General features: G+C 45.0%; 1 pseudogene across 1 annotated transcript; it reads left to right on the top strand.

Moving 5' to 3' along the window:
• The first annotated feature begins 12,932 nt into the window (after nt 1-12,932).
• On the top strand, nt 12,933-13,545 carry LOC311589661 (28 kDa heat- and acid-stable phosphoprotein-like; annotated as a pseudogene). Its single transcript has one exon. The product of its transcript is annotated as a 28 kDa heat- and acid-stable phosphoprotein-like (transcript).
• The last annotated feature ends 430 nt before the right edge of the window (nt 13,546-13,975 follow it).

Below are 13,975 nucleotides of genomic sequence, written 5' to 3'. Positions count from 1 at the left end.
TCCTTCTACCTTAAATTGCCTTTGGTCATGACACTTTATTATAGCAACAGAATTGTACCTAAGACACTTTCTTTTCAGATTTCTCTTTTCCTATTAATTTTCCAGGTGTGAGCTTTTCCTAAGATTTGTCTTCTGACCTCTTTGTTTCCTCTTGCCCATGTATAACTTATCCTCAGCCAAATCCATTTCAGAATCCATGAAGTATCTAAAGTGGCCTCTGAATGCCCAATAAAATCTTGCAACAAAGCAATCAAACTAGAAGTCTCAAACTTCCTAATCTCAAAACAATACAATACTATAGCAATTATAACATTGTAGTCAATATAGTTGCAAATACATAGACCAATGAAATAGAATACAGTGTCCCCAAATTAACCCTCCCATGCATAGTTAAATCATTTTAATCAAGGTGTCATAACCATCTAATGGGAGAGGACAGTATTTTAAATTCTAGGTATAATCCATATACCAAACAATGAAGTGAGGGCCATTACTCAGCACTGTATACCCATATACAAAATATAACTCAAATTGGACAAAAGGCCTAACTGTAAGAGCTAAAACTATAAAGATCTTAGAAAATTTTTAAAAGAAAAATTTATGATTTGGAATTTGACAGTGATTTCTTGGTTATGACACTGAAGTCACAGTCAAGGAAATACATATGCAAATTCAGTATTATCTCAAAGAAAACCGTATGGATTAATAGTTACTAATAAGCTGGGGTGGGCATGTAGTTCATGGTACACTGCTTGTTCAAGCATGTGAAAAGGCCTGGGTTCGATGCCACAACACACATCTAACATCATAGACACTAACATCATAGAAAAAAAGATAGTCCACAAAAGGGAGAAAATATTTGCAACTTATATTTTATAAGGAAGTATTATACAGTATGTATAGAAAACTCCTCCAATTTTTCTCACGTCTAAGTGTGAAAACACTTAAATAGCTAATCCCCCCCCAAAATCATATAAATATAGCCTATAAAAAGGATGCCATTCAGTCCAGATTATGGTCCAGCTAGTTCAACAATGGCTACCAACCAACCCCAGGTCCAAGAATCCAGTAGTTATCAATCCACAAGGCTGGGTGTCTCAGCTGGTCTTCAGTATATGCCAGAACCCTGAAGAAGTAGGCTCTAATGCTAATGAAGAAATGAAGTTAGTAGCAACAGTAAGATCAAGAAAGCAAAAAGAGAGCAAGATTCTGTCCTCGATGTCCTTTATATAGGCTTTCCAGTAGGCAGTATGGTCCAGGTTAAAGGTGAGTCTTCCTTTACTCCTGATGTTTTGAAAGAATCTGGACTAGCCAGGTATAGTCATGCAGGCTCTAATCCTGGAACTTGGGAGACAGAGGCAGGTACAGCTCTGGGAGTTCAAAGTCAGCCTGGACCACATAGTGAGTTCTAGGACAGCTAGGACTATGTAGAGAAGCTCAGTCAAAATAATCAATAAATAAAAATTTAAAAGTCTGGAGTAAAGATATACCTTACCACTTTAAAGATCTAGGACTCCACACTTCAAATGATTTAATTTTTTTAAAAAAATCCATCACAGGTGTATACAGCCATTTGGATTTCAATTCATTCCAACTAGACATTGCTTGTCACCAAATGAAACTTCCAATACTGGGAATGGGTTACATCTAATGGAGTTGTCTGTCAAAGGGGTCCAATGGGAGCTCCTAAACCACCCAAGCTATTGTCAATATTATAGGTTGCTCTCCAAAAACTGATTACAAGGCCCTACTAATGAAAACAACACCTACGCAACTCATTGAACATGGCAGAGTTGATATGGTGCCTACATACAGACTTCACCCCTACGAGCTAGAATCTTTGATACGGGAAGGTACTCTGCACATTACCAAAAGAGAAAGGTAAACACCAACCCACCTATAAACTCTTTGATCTACTCTGGTGTCCTGCCTGAGAGATATACTAACTCAGTGGTGGCACCAGCTTATGGGAGCAACCACCAATGTCTGATTTGACTTAAGGCCCACTTCATGGATTAGAACCTATACTTGACACTGCTTGGATGAAGAACCTGAGACTAGATAGCCCAGGGGCCTAGGGTAAAACCAAATACTACTGTTCTACTAAAATAACATAACAATAGAATGATCATTGCTTTATTCTGCCACCACCAGAGATGATTCCTCCTGTAGCAGATGGGAACAAATAAGGAACCCCACACTCCGACAGTATCCAGAGAGCGGGAGGCATTGGTACATTCAGCCCTAAATGGGTTGTCTCCATCAATTCCCTACCCACAGGGCTCAGAAAATTATCCAGAAGAAAAGGCAGAAAAAGTGTAAGAGACAGAGGGGATGTAGGACACAAAGGAAACAAGACCCTCCAAATCAACAGAATAGATACACATACAAACTCAACAGAGACTGAGGCAACACGCACAAGGTCTGTACACATCTGCACCAAACAGGTCCCTAGAGCTGAAAGGAGAAGTGGACACATGTCCACATCCCCAACCAAGAATCAGTCTACAATTGATAATCACTTGCAAATGAAATTTTAGTTTCCTTCAAGACAGTCTCACTAGGGAAACAAACTACTCTCAAGGGTAGGCTGCATACACACCAGTAGATGTTAACAGCAAACAGACTCAGTGGCATCATTGGAGGTTCCTTAGCTCATAATGTTTTACTGGGGTTTATTTTATTTTATTTATATCTTTTTCCCTCTTTTTACCCTACAGATTCTATGTATATAGATTATGGCTTCCAGTCTTGGGGTTTTTGTTGGTGGGTTTTGTTGTTGTTTCTTTGTTTGGGGGGGTTGTTATTGTTGTTGTTATTGTTGTTGTTTTTCTAGAGATAGGGTTTCTCTGTGTAGCCCTGGCTGTCCTGAAAGTCAGCCTGTAGACCAGGCTGGCCTTGAACTCACAGATTTGCTTATTTCTGCCTCCCCGAGTGCTGGGATTAAAGGTGTGTGCCACCACCATTGTCCAACACATTTACTGTTTTTATAGGATTCTCGAGTGATGGAACAAGTGGTTCTCTGCATCTATATGTTTCTTGTTTCTTTTCTTGAGCTCTTTCCCTTCTGTTGACATGTTTTGCCCTAATCGCAATGTGTTTGTCTTTGTCTTATCATAATGTATTATGCTTTATTATTATTCCTTACAAATCTATCTGATTTCAAATGAGAGAGCAGAAAGCAAGTAGATCACAGTAGGAGGGAAGGTGGGGAAGAACTGGGAGGAGTAAAGGGAAAAGAAACCAGAATCAGGGTATCATATCTGAGGGAAAAAAATCTATTTTTCAATAGAAGAGGTTACCATTGTCAGTTACTTCCTTGTCACTGATTACCAGGGAACTGCAAACCAAACTACAAAGAGGTACAACTACCTTCTACCCACTGACTATTACTTTAAAAATATCAAAATACCAAGTGTTGGCAAGTAAAAGAACTGGAGCTTTTTCTCACTGGTACATCATAAGGCAGCTTACTGAGCACAGGACAGTGATTTCTTTTTTTTTAAAATTAATTTATTCGTATTACATCTCGATTGTTAGCTCTTCCCCTGTTTCCTCCCATTCTTCCCTCCCTCCCACTTCCCCCCTTCTCCCCTCCCTTATGTCTGTGTTTGAGGGAGACCTTCTCCCCCTATATATGCTCTTAGAATATTGAGTCTCTTCTTGGTAACTTGCTATCCCTCCTCTGAGTGCTGCCAGGCCTCCCCATCCAGGGGACGTGGTCAGAAAAGGGGCACCAGAGTTTGTGTGAGAGTCAGATCTCACTCTCCACTCAACGGTGGAGAATATCATGTTCGTCGGCTAGGTCTTGGTAGGGGTTCGAAGTTTACTGCCTATATTCTCCTTGGCTGGTGCCTTAGTTTGAGGAGGACCCCAGGACCCAGATCTGCCTGTCATAAAGTTCTTCTTGTAGGTTTCCAGGACCCTGTGGGTCCTACTATTTCCCCATTCTTCCATGCTACTCTCGCCTAAAGTCTCAATAGGATGTCCTCTCCTCTGACCCATTTTCCTGGTAAGTAAAGTTTTTCATGGTATGTCTCCCTTGGACTAGTGTTTTGATATAAGTGAGTATATACCGTTTGCAGGACAGTAATTTCTTACATGGAAAATAAGTAACTGTATTATCTCTGTGGACTGTTAAGACCCATGGACAGAAGGGGGACAGATGAGAACCCCCACAGGGCCCCCCAAAGGCTTTGCTCCAGATTAGGCCCAAGTCTGAGAGCAGCTCTGTGCCAAGTGAGACTATTAATTTCTTTCCAAAAAAACTAAAAACACTATTTTTAGGCCTGAGAGAGGACAAAAACAGAACATCAAAGAGTTCGGCTGTATTGAGTAGACCTTAGCAAGCGCTTACTTAGAAAATAAACCTAAAAGACTTTGTTTGCTTTGCTTCTTGCAGCTTCCTCATGAGAACCAGACCAGGACAGCAACATCAAGGCCCCCAACCTCTCTTCACAGGAAGTCTAACAAAATGGTCATGCAACCACCGGACCAGTTCATGCAAATGCGATGTCACTGCAGGCCTAGAACTCAGGGCAGTGACTGAAAGGCTCTCTCTCTCCCACAGGCTACCAATACTGCCACTTGCCCCCACTGTCCTCAACTTCAGCTCTGGCTCCACCCTGACCAGCCCCATCCATTCCCAGTGAGGGCTGCCAAGAATGGAAGGAAAGAAGCCTTACTCACCCCACCTGTAGCTCCCTCGACTGCTCGGAGTCTTGAAAGTTGGGAAAATGAAAAGACATCTCTTTGAAAGTTGAGGGATGCTACTGCCATAATGGTGGAGAATGAGGAGGTTCCTGGAAACATAACGAACATGTCTCAATGGTGTCTGGTGATGGTTATGGCATGACAAGGCAGGGGCTTCCCAGAACCATGTACCTACCTAGTGCAGCCTCTGTCAAGGGACTGGAGCCAAGGCTGCCGCTCAGGGAACAAAGTCCTCCATGGACCTAGGGACTCTAACAGCTATTTATCTCATTAGGAAACTCATAGTGCATGCATTTACAACATTAGGAGGCTTACCAGTAAGAGGGAGCAGGAATGGGATGGCAACCAATTTTTTAAAGAAATATTTAATTCTGTAATAATCACTAGGCTAGATAGAGGCTTTTATTCCTGTAATAAAAGTCCAGTAAACTGACTGGTGCTCATCAGAGCAGAATAAAGTAGGGGGAAAATTGCAGCTCTCACTCCCCAGACCTCCCTCCTGTACAAGAGGTCATATGTGCTGCCTGTGTGAGAATGTGGTAGGCCTAGTTATGCACACCTGTGATCCCAGATTCACAGAAGCCTGAGGCAGGAGAATCAAGAGTTTTGGTCTCTGGGCCACATAGTAAGACCCTATTCAAACAAGAAAAAAAAAGGTTTATAAGAAAGATAAAGAGGGAAATATCCCCTTTCCCTTCCCTCTGCTGTAAGGCCAGGACAAGGTGAAGTCCTTCTTGCATAGATGACCACTGACCTCTGACTCATGGTTGTTTACTTTTTTAAATTTTTATTTTATTTTATTAATTTATTCAGATTACAACTCAATTGTTATCCCATCACTTGTATCCTCCCATTCCTCCCTCCCTCCCGCTTTCACCCTATTCCCCTCCCCTAGGTCTAAGACTGAGGGAGACCTCCTCCCCCACTATATAGTCATAGGCTATCTTGGTAACTTGCTTATTCTTTCTTTGAGTGCCATCAGGCCTCCCCACCACAGGGAAGTGGTCAAATATGGAGCACCAGAGCTCATGTCAGTGTCAGTCCCCACTCTCCACATAACTGTGGAGAACGTCCTGTCCATTGGCTACATCAGAGTAAGGGTTTGATGTTTACTACTTGTATTATCCTTGGTTAGCACAATACTTTGAGCAGACCCCCTGGGCCCTGATCCACCCTTCACGATGTTCTTTTTTCTTTTCTTCTTTTGTTTTTTTTTTCTTCCCCCCCTCCAAGACAGGGTTTTTCTGTGTAGTCCTGGATGTCCTAGACTTCGCTCTGTAGACCAGGCTGGCCTGGAACTCAAGAGATCCACCTGCCTCTGCCTCTAAGAGTGCCAGCATGCCTGGCTGTTAATGCTGGTCTACAATGATGCAAATGGGAGATGTATTCGCTAGAAGCTGAAATTGGAATTTTGAATTTTGTCTTCCTTGACCTATTCATCCGCTGGGAACCTTCCCTTCTCTAGAAATGGGGAGGAAACATGAGCACAGGGATAATTAAGACCAGTTCCTGGAGTCAAGGGATTTCTAGGACAAACTTCCTTTCTTTGCATGAAAACTAATCATAGTAGAATGCCCTGAAGGACAACACGAGGGTTCATCTCCCTGTAGATGCTTTGATGTGCTGACACTCGTTCATTTATTGCTTCCTCTGTTTGACATAAATTTTCATGCCGCTTTTCCCTCCTACATTGTAACACAAACATTTCCCATGTCATCATAAATATTTTAATGAATTACATATTCGAACAAAGACATGCTGAAGTTAGGAAAATAAACTGCTTTCATTGTTAAATTTTCCCCATACATAAAGCTTACCCCGAATTCAGGGTAATGGGGTGTGTGGATGGCTCTGGGCTGCCTTTACTAATAGAAAGCAAGCAGTATTGCGGAACATGGCAGCTGAAAGAAGAGCTCAGGAGGAATAATAGCAAATGAGCTGTGCCTCAAACCCGAAAGTCACCTCTCATCACTACGGCCAAGTTCCCAATGTAAACTCACAGGAGGAAAGACACTGATGATCTGAGTTTTCAGTTCCTCACGCCCCACCCCTGTGTCCAGACCACAGCCCATGAGATGTGCCACCCACACCCAGGACGAGTCCTTCCTCCTGTGAACCCATTCACACACCCAGAGATGCGCTTCAATCTAGGTGGTTCAAAAATCCGGTCAAGCTGAAGGTGGAGCTTAACAACCCAGGATTCTTCATGCTCTGCTTTCTCTCCGTTAGGATTGAGTTTGGAACCGGGGTTTTAAGGATGAGTGGCCCAACATTCGGGAGTCAGAGGCAGGCAGATCTCGGTGAGTTCAAGGCCAGCCTGGCTTTTGCCTTGTGGCAAGTCCAGGACAGCCAGGGCTACACAGAGAAACCCTGTCTCTAAACAAACAAAAAGGATGCATACAGGTGACACAGGAAGAGGTCCCTTTCCAAAACATACCCAATAGCCAATCTTGACCCCAAAGCACTCCAGGTCTCTCAAAACAGCCTTCCAGGGACTTCCTCCCAGCCATGGGCAGAGAACGTGTGGGCCACATTGCCAACAGGCTCCCCCTGGGTTCCAGTCTGCTAATATGAATGGACACAATCATCACAGTGGCAGCAGGGATGATGGCAGGGGCACTGCACTTCCTGTGCCATCCCCTGATATCTATAGGCAGGGTGAGCCGAAAATCTGGGCACTGGGAAACATAGGGAGGCATGGGGAAAATTAGGGACATGGGCAAACGGGGGATGGACTGGAAACAAAATGCCACCCTGAATGAAGACTTTCCACCCCAAAAGGACTTCATTTGGTACTTCTCCCCAAAAGAGGGGAGGGGCCCAGAGCCTGGGTCTGCTTGCTATCAGCTTCCTTCTGCACCTCTCCCTCTCCTTTATCTCTCTCTCTCTCCATCCCCGCCCCCCAGATAAGGTAGGGGACACCCCTGAAGGTCACACTCTCATATTGACTCAGACTCTCTAGATGTACTGAGCATAGGTGGGAGGAGAGAAGTAAAAGGGAAAAAATGAGCAAAACACAGAGCATTTCTCTCCATTGGCTCTGATGACAACATTGCTGGGGACATTTGTGTGTCCTCTGTGGCTCCGAGTCCTGCCTAGATGGTCACCGTGGTCGTGGTGACCAATCATCTCCTGGGGGGAAAAGCTGTATCCCCTTTCAGTCTCCCTGTGGCCCAAGCACAGTAATGGCTTCTGCTTTGCTCATCTCTGGCCCTGGCTGCTCTCTCGGCTCTTCTATCATTTGTGTGAGCCACCGCCATTTAAATTTGCTGAGTGAATCTATGATCTGCGGGAGCCGAGGAGCAGGATGCTCTGATGTGTTCCCAGTCATGCTCAACACAGTCAAACACTCCAGCAACCACCGGGTGCCTATGTGTACCAGCCCCATGCTGAGCACTTTCTGCGTACCTTGTTATGTGTGTTATCATGCCATGGGCACTATATAGTGTCCTGTTTGGCAATGTGTAAATAATGAAGAGCCTTCACATGTTTGTCACAAGAGTATACATCTTAGGTGCAACAGATAGATATGATTCTATAGAAAGATAAGGTAGGATAGTTAGATAAGGTCTTCAAAAACCTCAGAGACATGCAGAATATGGCATTTAAAAATGCTTTATTTTAAAGATTCACTGACAATGAGACAGGTTAACTTCTGCAACACCCAGCCTACCTCAAGGAGGATGATGAGCATCAAAGAACCTCCTTATGGAGATGGCTTCATGTGGCAAACAAGCCACTGGACAAAATGTCCTCATTTCTACCACAAACAGAATTCTGCCTAAAAAAGGGCAAGCTTGGATGCAGGCAGACTCAAGGACCAAACTCTTCCAAGACAGGGTAAGCAAGTCCTCAATAGTTCCTGCCTCACAAATATGTCTGTCAGATATATTGGGCCAGAAAGCTGAAGATTTTCCAATATAATAGAGAGTTTTGGGTGACTATTCAGGTAGAAAACTGTTTCTGTCATCTTCTCATTTGGAAAGCTACTAACCTGCACTCCCAGCGTACTCAGGTAACAAAGTTTATGCCTTCTCAAGTCTCTGATGGAATTGAAGACCAGGTAGCTTAGTTTTACAATGAAGCTTAGTTGTTTAGGGGTTAAGATGTTTTTAGGTCTTGATAGATGTTTTAAGTTGATAATGACAAGATGTGATGGAGATTGACTTACATTCAGAATTTTAGATGCACCAAGATAGGACAGATGTTTTCTTCAAGGCTGTCAAATACAAATAGCCAAAACACTAAGAATGTAACATTTATATAATTCCTGATTGTGTTGTGGTTCTTCTTGCTGTAGGTAGTTAATTGTATATACGTGTAATAATATAAATGTATCTGTGAAAAATAAAAATGTTTAATTATTTTAAAAAAGCACCTACATATGTGAAATGGCTTCTGTCATTAGAAAACACTAATGGCATAAACCGTAGATCCCAATAGCATTAAGTACTCCATCTCACTGCATTAGGAAATTTCTCCTTACTGGAAAAGAGAAAACAAAACTATGGCTCCTCTCAGCATTTCTGAGCATTTATATAATGTTTGGCACCAATTTGACACTCTCCATTGTGCCATAGCCAAGTTAATCTCTGAAACAGCGACGGTGGATCCTTCTTAAACTGGGTGTGTGCAATACAACGCCCCCACCCCTACAATCCAAGAAAACAATATCAGAAAATATATCATGCATTTGAGGTTTAAACATTTTTTTTTTTTTTGGTATTGGCCTTAATAGCTGGAAGACTCACCTATCCATAGAAGTCAGGAAATTGCATTATTGCTCCCAAGTCACTAGGGAGGTCCAAGCACCAAACCACTTAGGGACCATGCAGGCAAACCAGTTCGCTGTGCTCTTCAGAGATGAGCCATGAGACTCCGGCTAGGTGCGGAGCAGGGTGCACTTAGTGCCGCCATGTGCTCCAGAGGGGAGGGGGACAGGTGCTGCAGGTGAAGGGGGCTTTGTCTGGTAGGCCAGGCTGGGCTCTGTTTGGTGGGGTACAGCAAGTGCTACACACAAAACAGCGATTGTCATGTTGCAGCTCCGTCACCCTGACATCTTGGTTTCCCATACTACTCCAGGGATGACAGTGCTTCTCACTTCTTTCCTCTGGTGCACACCAAAACGCCCTTCTGTTTTCAGCACGCTGACTCATTAGGGGCCTAGAAGCACTAAACCCCAGAGAACTCGAAGGTGTTTCAAGAAGCTAGCTTAGTGTAGTTTTATATAGTTTTTGAATCATGTATCTTCCTTTTCTGTATAAAGTGATAGGAAAATTTTTTTTCCTTAAGTGCCAGAACTAAAACATCTTGTGTGTCTTTTTTTTTTTCAAGATAGGGTTTCTCTGTGTAGCCTTGACTGTCCTGGACTCAATTTGTAGACCAGGCTGGCCTCGAACTCACAAAGATCCACCTGCCTCTGCCTCCTGAGTGCTGGGATTAATGGCATGCGCCACCACTGCCCAGTTATCACTGTGACTTATGCATAGTACGTGCTCAGTAAATATTATTGTGAATAAATAAGAGAATGAAATAATTTTTCAACCTCAAGAGATACACAGAGGGTCCTCTCTTCCTTCATTCCTCCTTCTACGCATTTGCTTGACAGACATAAAGTAGAGGTGTACTGGTACCACACTAGACAAGGGTAGACATTAACACTGAAGACCCTTAGAAGGTCACTACCTGGTAGAGAGAGGCAGAAGGTGGTCCTTCCTAAACTCTTGTTACAGAGGATACTGGAAGGATGGTCATTCTCAGGACACAGAATAACCTGCAGGTGCCTTGTGGGAAAAGTCCCTGTAATCATTAGAATCACAGCCACCTGGTCCTTGGCCCCTAGCAGCCCTTGGCAGGCCTCATCGATTGCCAGGAAATTAGGGCTGATTTTCCATCCCTCTCCTGCCTGGGTCAAGGGCACAATTGGCACACTGTCCAGGTGACCTTGGTTAGCTCTTCCTGAGGGACGGTGCATCTGAAGAGGTATCTTAGAGGCAGATGGACAGTAGCTGCTTCTAGGAGAGAAGCGGGTACCCCGGGTGGAGGCAAGCTCTTCAAGGTGATCAAGGAAAAATCAGAGGAAAGAAGTCCTAGTCCTACATCACCATGTCCAGCATGACTTACCCTCTCTACTACTGATAGTATCTGTGGTTTCCTCCACCACTACCCCAGAGCTGTTGGCATCCTCCCCTCCAGGATGGCGATGCTAGAAGATGAGGTTATGGAAGATGATCAGCTCATACGAGTCAAGCCTTCATGCACAGAATTGGAGCCTTATTTTAAAAAAAAGCCCCAGGGACCTCCTATGCCCCTTCCCCATGTGAGGACACCATGGGAGGTCTGTTGTCTACAAACCAGTAAGCAAATCTGCAACCTGTACTGAATCAACCACCTCCAGAACTGTGAGGCTAAACTTCCATTGTATTTTTTAATATTTTATTTAATCTTTAATTTATGTGAATTGGTGTGAGGATATCAGATCTTAGAGTTACAGACAGTTGTGAGTTGCCATGTGGGTGTTGGGAATTGAACCTGGGTCCTTTGGAAGAGTAGGCATTGCCCTTAACCACTGAGCCATCCTCCAACCCCAACTTCCATTATTTTTAATCTACCGGTCTGTGGGTATTTTGTGGTAATAGCCAAGACGGAGTATGACTTTCCGGGCCCCTTTGATCCCTGTGAAATGATGATAACAATTATACCATGTGATAATCATTACAGCACAACAAGCAACGAGGCTGCCCTGAAGGTCAAGCAAATTTGCTCGTGAACTGCTCAGCACCTGCCTCATAATATAAATTGTAAGATTGGAGGTAGAAGACGAAGAGAAATTCGAAGTAAAGTTTCCCCCCAAAAAAAGCTATAATCCTTTTTATAAAAAGTATTGTTGTTCCCATTTTATATCTAGAGAATTGTCAAATATTTGTTTAAAGTTATTTTAAGGGGTGGGTCATGGCGGAGGTCAAGCTTGGTAAGTAAGCCCTGAGCACACACGCCCTGGCCTGCCCTGCTCTGCTTCAGCAAAACACAGCTTCCAAGTTAGTGGCCTGTAGCTGTCCTTCCTGGGTAATTTTCAGAGAGCGGGATTCAAAACACTTTAAGACAATGAAATTGCTTAGAAGTTTGAGCAGAGAAACCTCAGGAGTGAGGACAGCTGAAGCAGAGAAAGCCGCCTATGGCTTCAGCCAGTCTGATGAATGGAAAAAAAAAAAAAAAGAGGTGGCCTGCGGCATCAGCCTGGGCCTCCTGAAAGCAGCCCTGAGCACAGGCCGCAGGCCCAGCTCCTGCCTGGTCTGCACCGCACTGAACAGTGGACCCTGGCAGGGAAAGACAAGCAACTGCCCTGTGTCCGCACATCCCTTTTTAATTTAAGACCTTGCAGGCTAACCAACGTGTAGCCAACACAGTGGAGAGGCTCGAGGGGTCAAATTGAGCCCGGAGAAGAGGCAGAAAGGCCATGACTACACAAGCCTTAGAGAGAAAAGCCCTCTCCTCTGTGGTGAGGTCAGAGGCCTTGCTGGCTTTCTGGGCAGTCTCGGGGACACTGTAGTCACTACAAGTTCCTCACAGAGGAGGTTGCCCGAGAGTGTAGAGAAAAGCTACGTGGAGTTTGGGGGAAAGCTGATGCAGGGTGAAGAAGAAGCTGAGAAGTAGAGAGCTGACATCCAAGAAGAGAGAACGCCCCGCAAGAGGCAACCACAGCATGTTTGAATAGTGCTTGACCGCTGCGAGGCATGGAGGACTCTGAGCGGGGGAAACGAGCTGCGAAAGCCGAAGGGACGAAGGCGCTCTGAAGAGCTTGGTAGAATCTGAACACAGGACTCAGCTCGGATCTACAGAATGAGTTGCCAGAGTGGGTGAAGAAAGGGTAGCAGATGTGGGGTTCGTGCCATGGGAAAGAGCCAGATCTGAACACTGAAGAAGCCAAAAAGCTTCCCCCCACGGAGTGCTGGAGAGCGTTTTGAGATCCTGATCTGAGGGGTGCCAGAGTTTTAAGATGCCTGACGCTCCTGACGTCCCGTGACACTGCCTCCAAGAAACAAGCCAAGTATTGTCGTTTCTCAGGAGCAGAGAAAAAGAAGAGATGCATATAAATGGATAACGAATTATGCACAGCAGCTCGAGAATTGCCATGAGGGTGTCCCCGGGGAAGCTAGTTGTCATCACATCAGGGAAACACTGGCAGAAAGTGGTGATAAGAAAACGGCCTGGGAATCCGAGATGCCTAAAGGAGGCAGGAAGGGAGGCCACGGAGGCCGGGTGAGGCAGTACACAAGCCCTGAGGAGATCGGTGGCCGGCTGCAGGCTGAGAAGCAGAAGGCCAACGAAGAAGATGAACAAGAAGAAGATGGAGACCCGGCTTCAGGTGACCCCCAAAAGGAGAAGTCTCTAGATTCAGATGAGAGTGAAGATGAAGATGAAGACTACCAGCAAACGCGAAAAGGTGTTGAAGGGCTCGTTGACACTGAGAACCCCAACCGGGTGGCACAGACAACCTAGGTCACACAACTGGATATGGAGGGGCCAAAGGATCTTTCAAGGAGAGAACGAGAAGAAATAGAGAGACAGAAAGTAAAAGAGCGCTACATGAAGATGCATCTGGCTGGGAAGACAGAGCAGGCCAAGGCTGATCTTACCCAGCTAGCAATCACCCGGAAACAGCGGGAGGAGGCAGCAAGAAAGAAAGAAGAAGAGAGGAAAGCAAAAGATGACGCAACCTAGTCAGGAAAACGATTGCAATCGCTCTCCCTGAATAAGTAAGCTGGCCTGTGGGAGGAGATGCTGAGGAAGTGAACCCTGCCGCCAAGACCTCTGGCATGTCTCACCTACCCTGTACCCGGCGCCGCTGCAGCAGTCCCTTATGGCCCCTAATGCCTGGGGACTCCTCTTCATTTTGGCACAGAAGTCGTTCAGGGGATGTGCGGGGTAGCGGGGGGTGGGGGGAGAGGGACAGCTGCTATCTTTGAGACAGAAATATGCAGGACAGCATTTCATATGTAACCATTTGAATGTTTTTGCTGTTTTTAGAATTTGAAACCCTGGTTGTGGGGGCGTGCCTGGAAAGTGAGAGATTCCACTTATCCAGTAGATTGCACATTAGTAGGGAGCCAGGTAGTGTGAGCAGGCAGCTGCTATGGGGGTCAATGACAACTAGCCCAGATTGTCATCTGGGGGCTCACTCAGAGGGGCTGTCCGGGAGTCTGTGCCACTAAGGGTCCAAGATCTGTGCCTGGCCAGTTCTGTGTGATGAGACCTCTCCTCT

Source organism: Acomys minous (genome assembly GCF_964271855.1).
Source record: "Acomys minous genome assembly, chromosome: 18".
NCBI lineage: Eukaryota > Metazoa > Chordata > Mammalia > Rodentia > Muridae > Acomys > Acomys minous.
This window is presented reverse-complemented; position numbering and strand designations above follow the sequence as displayed.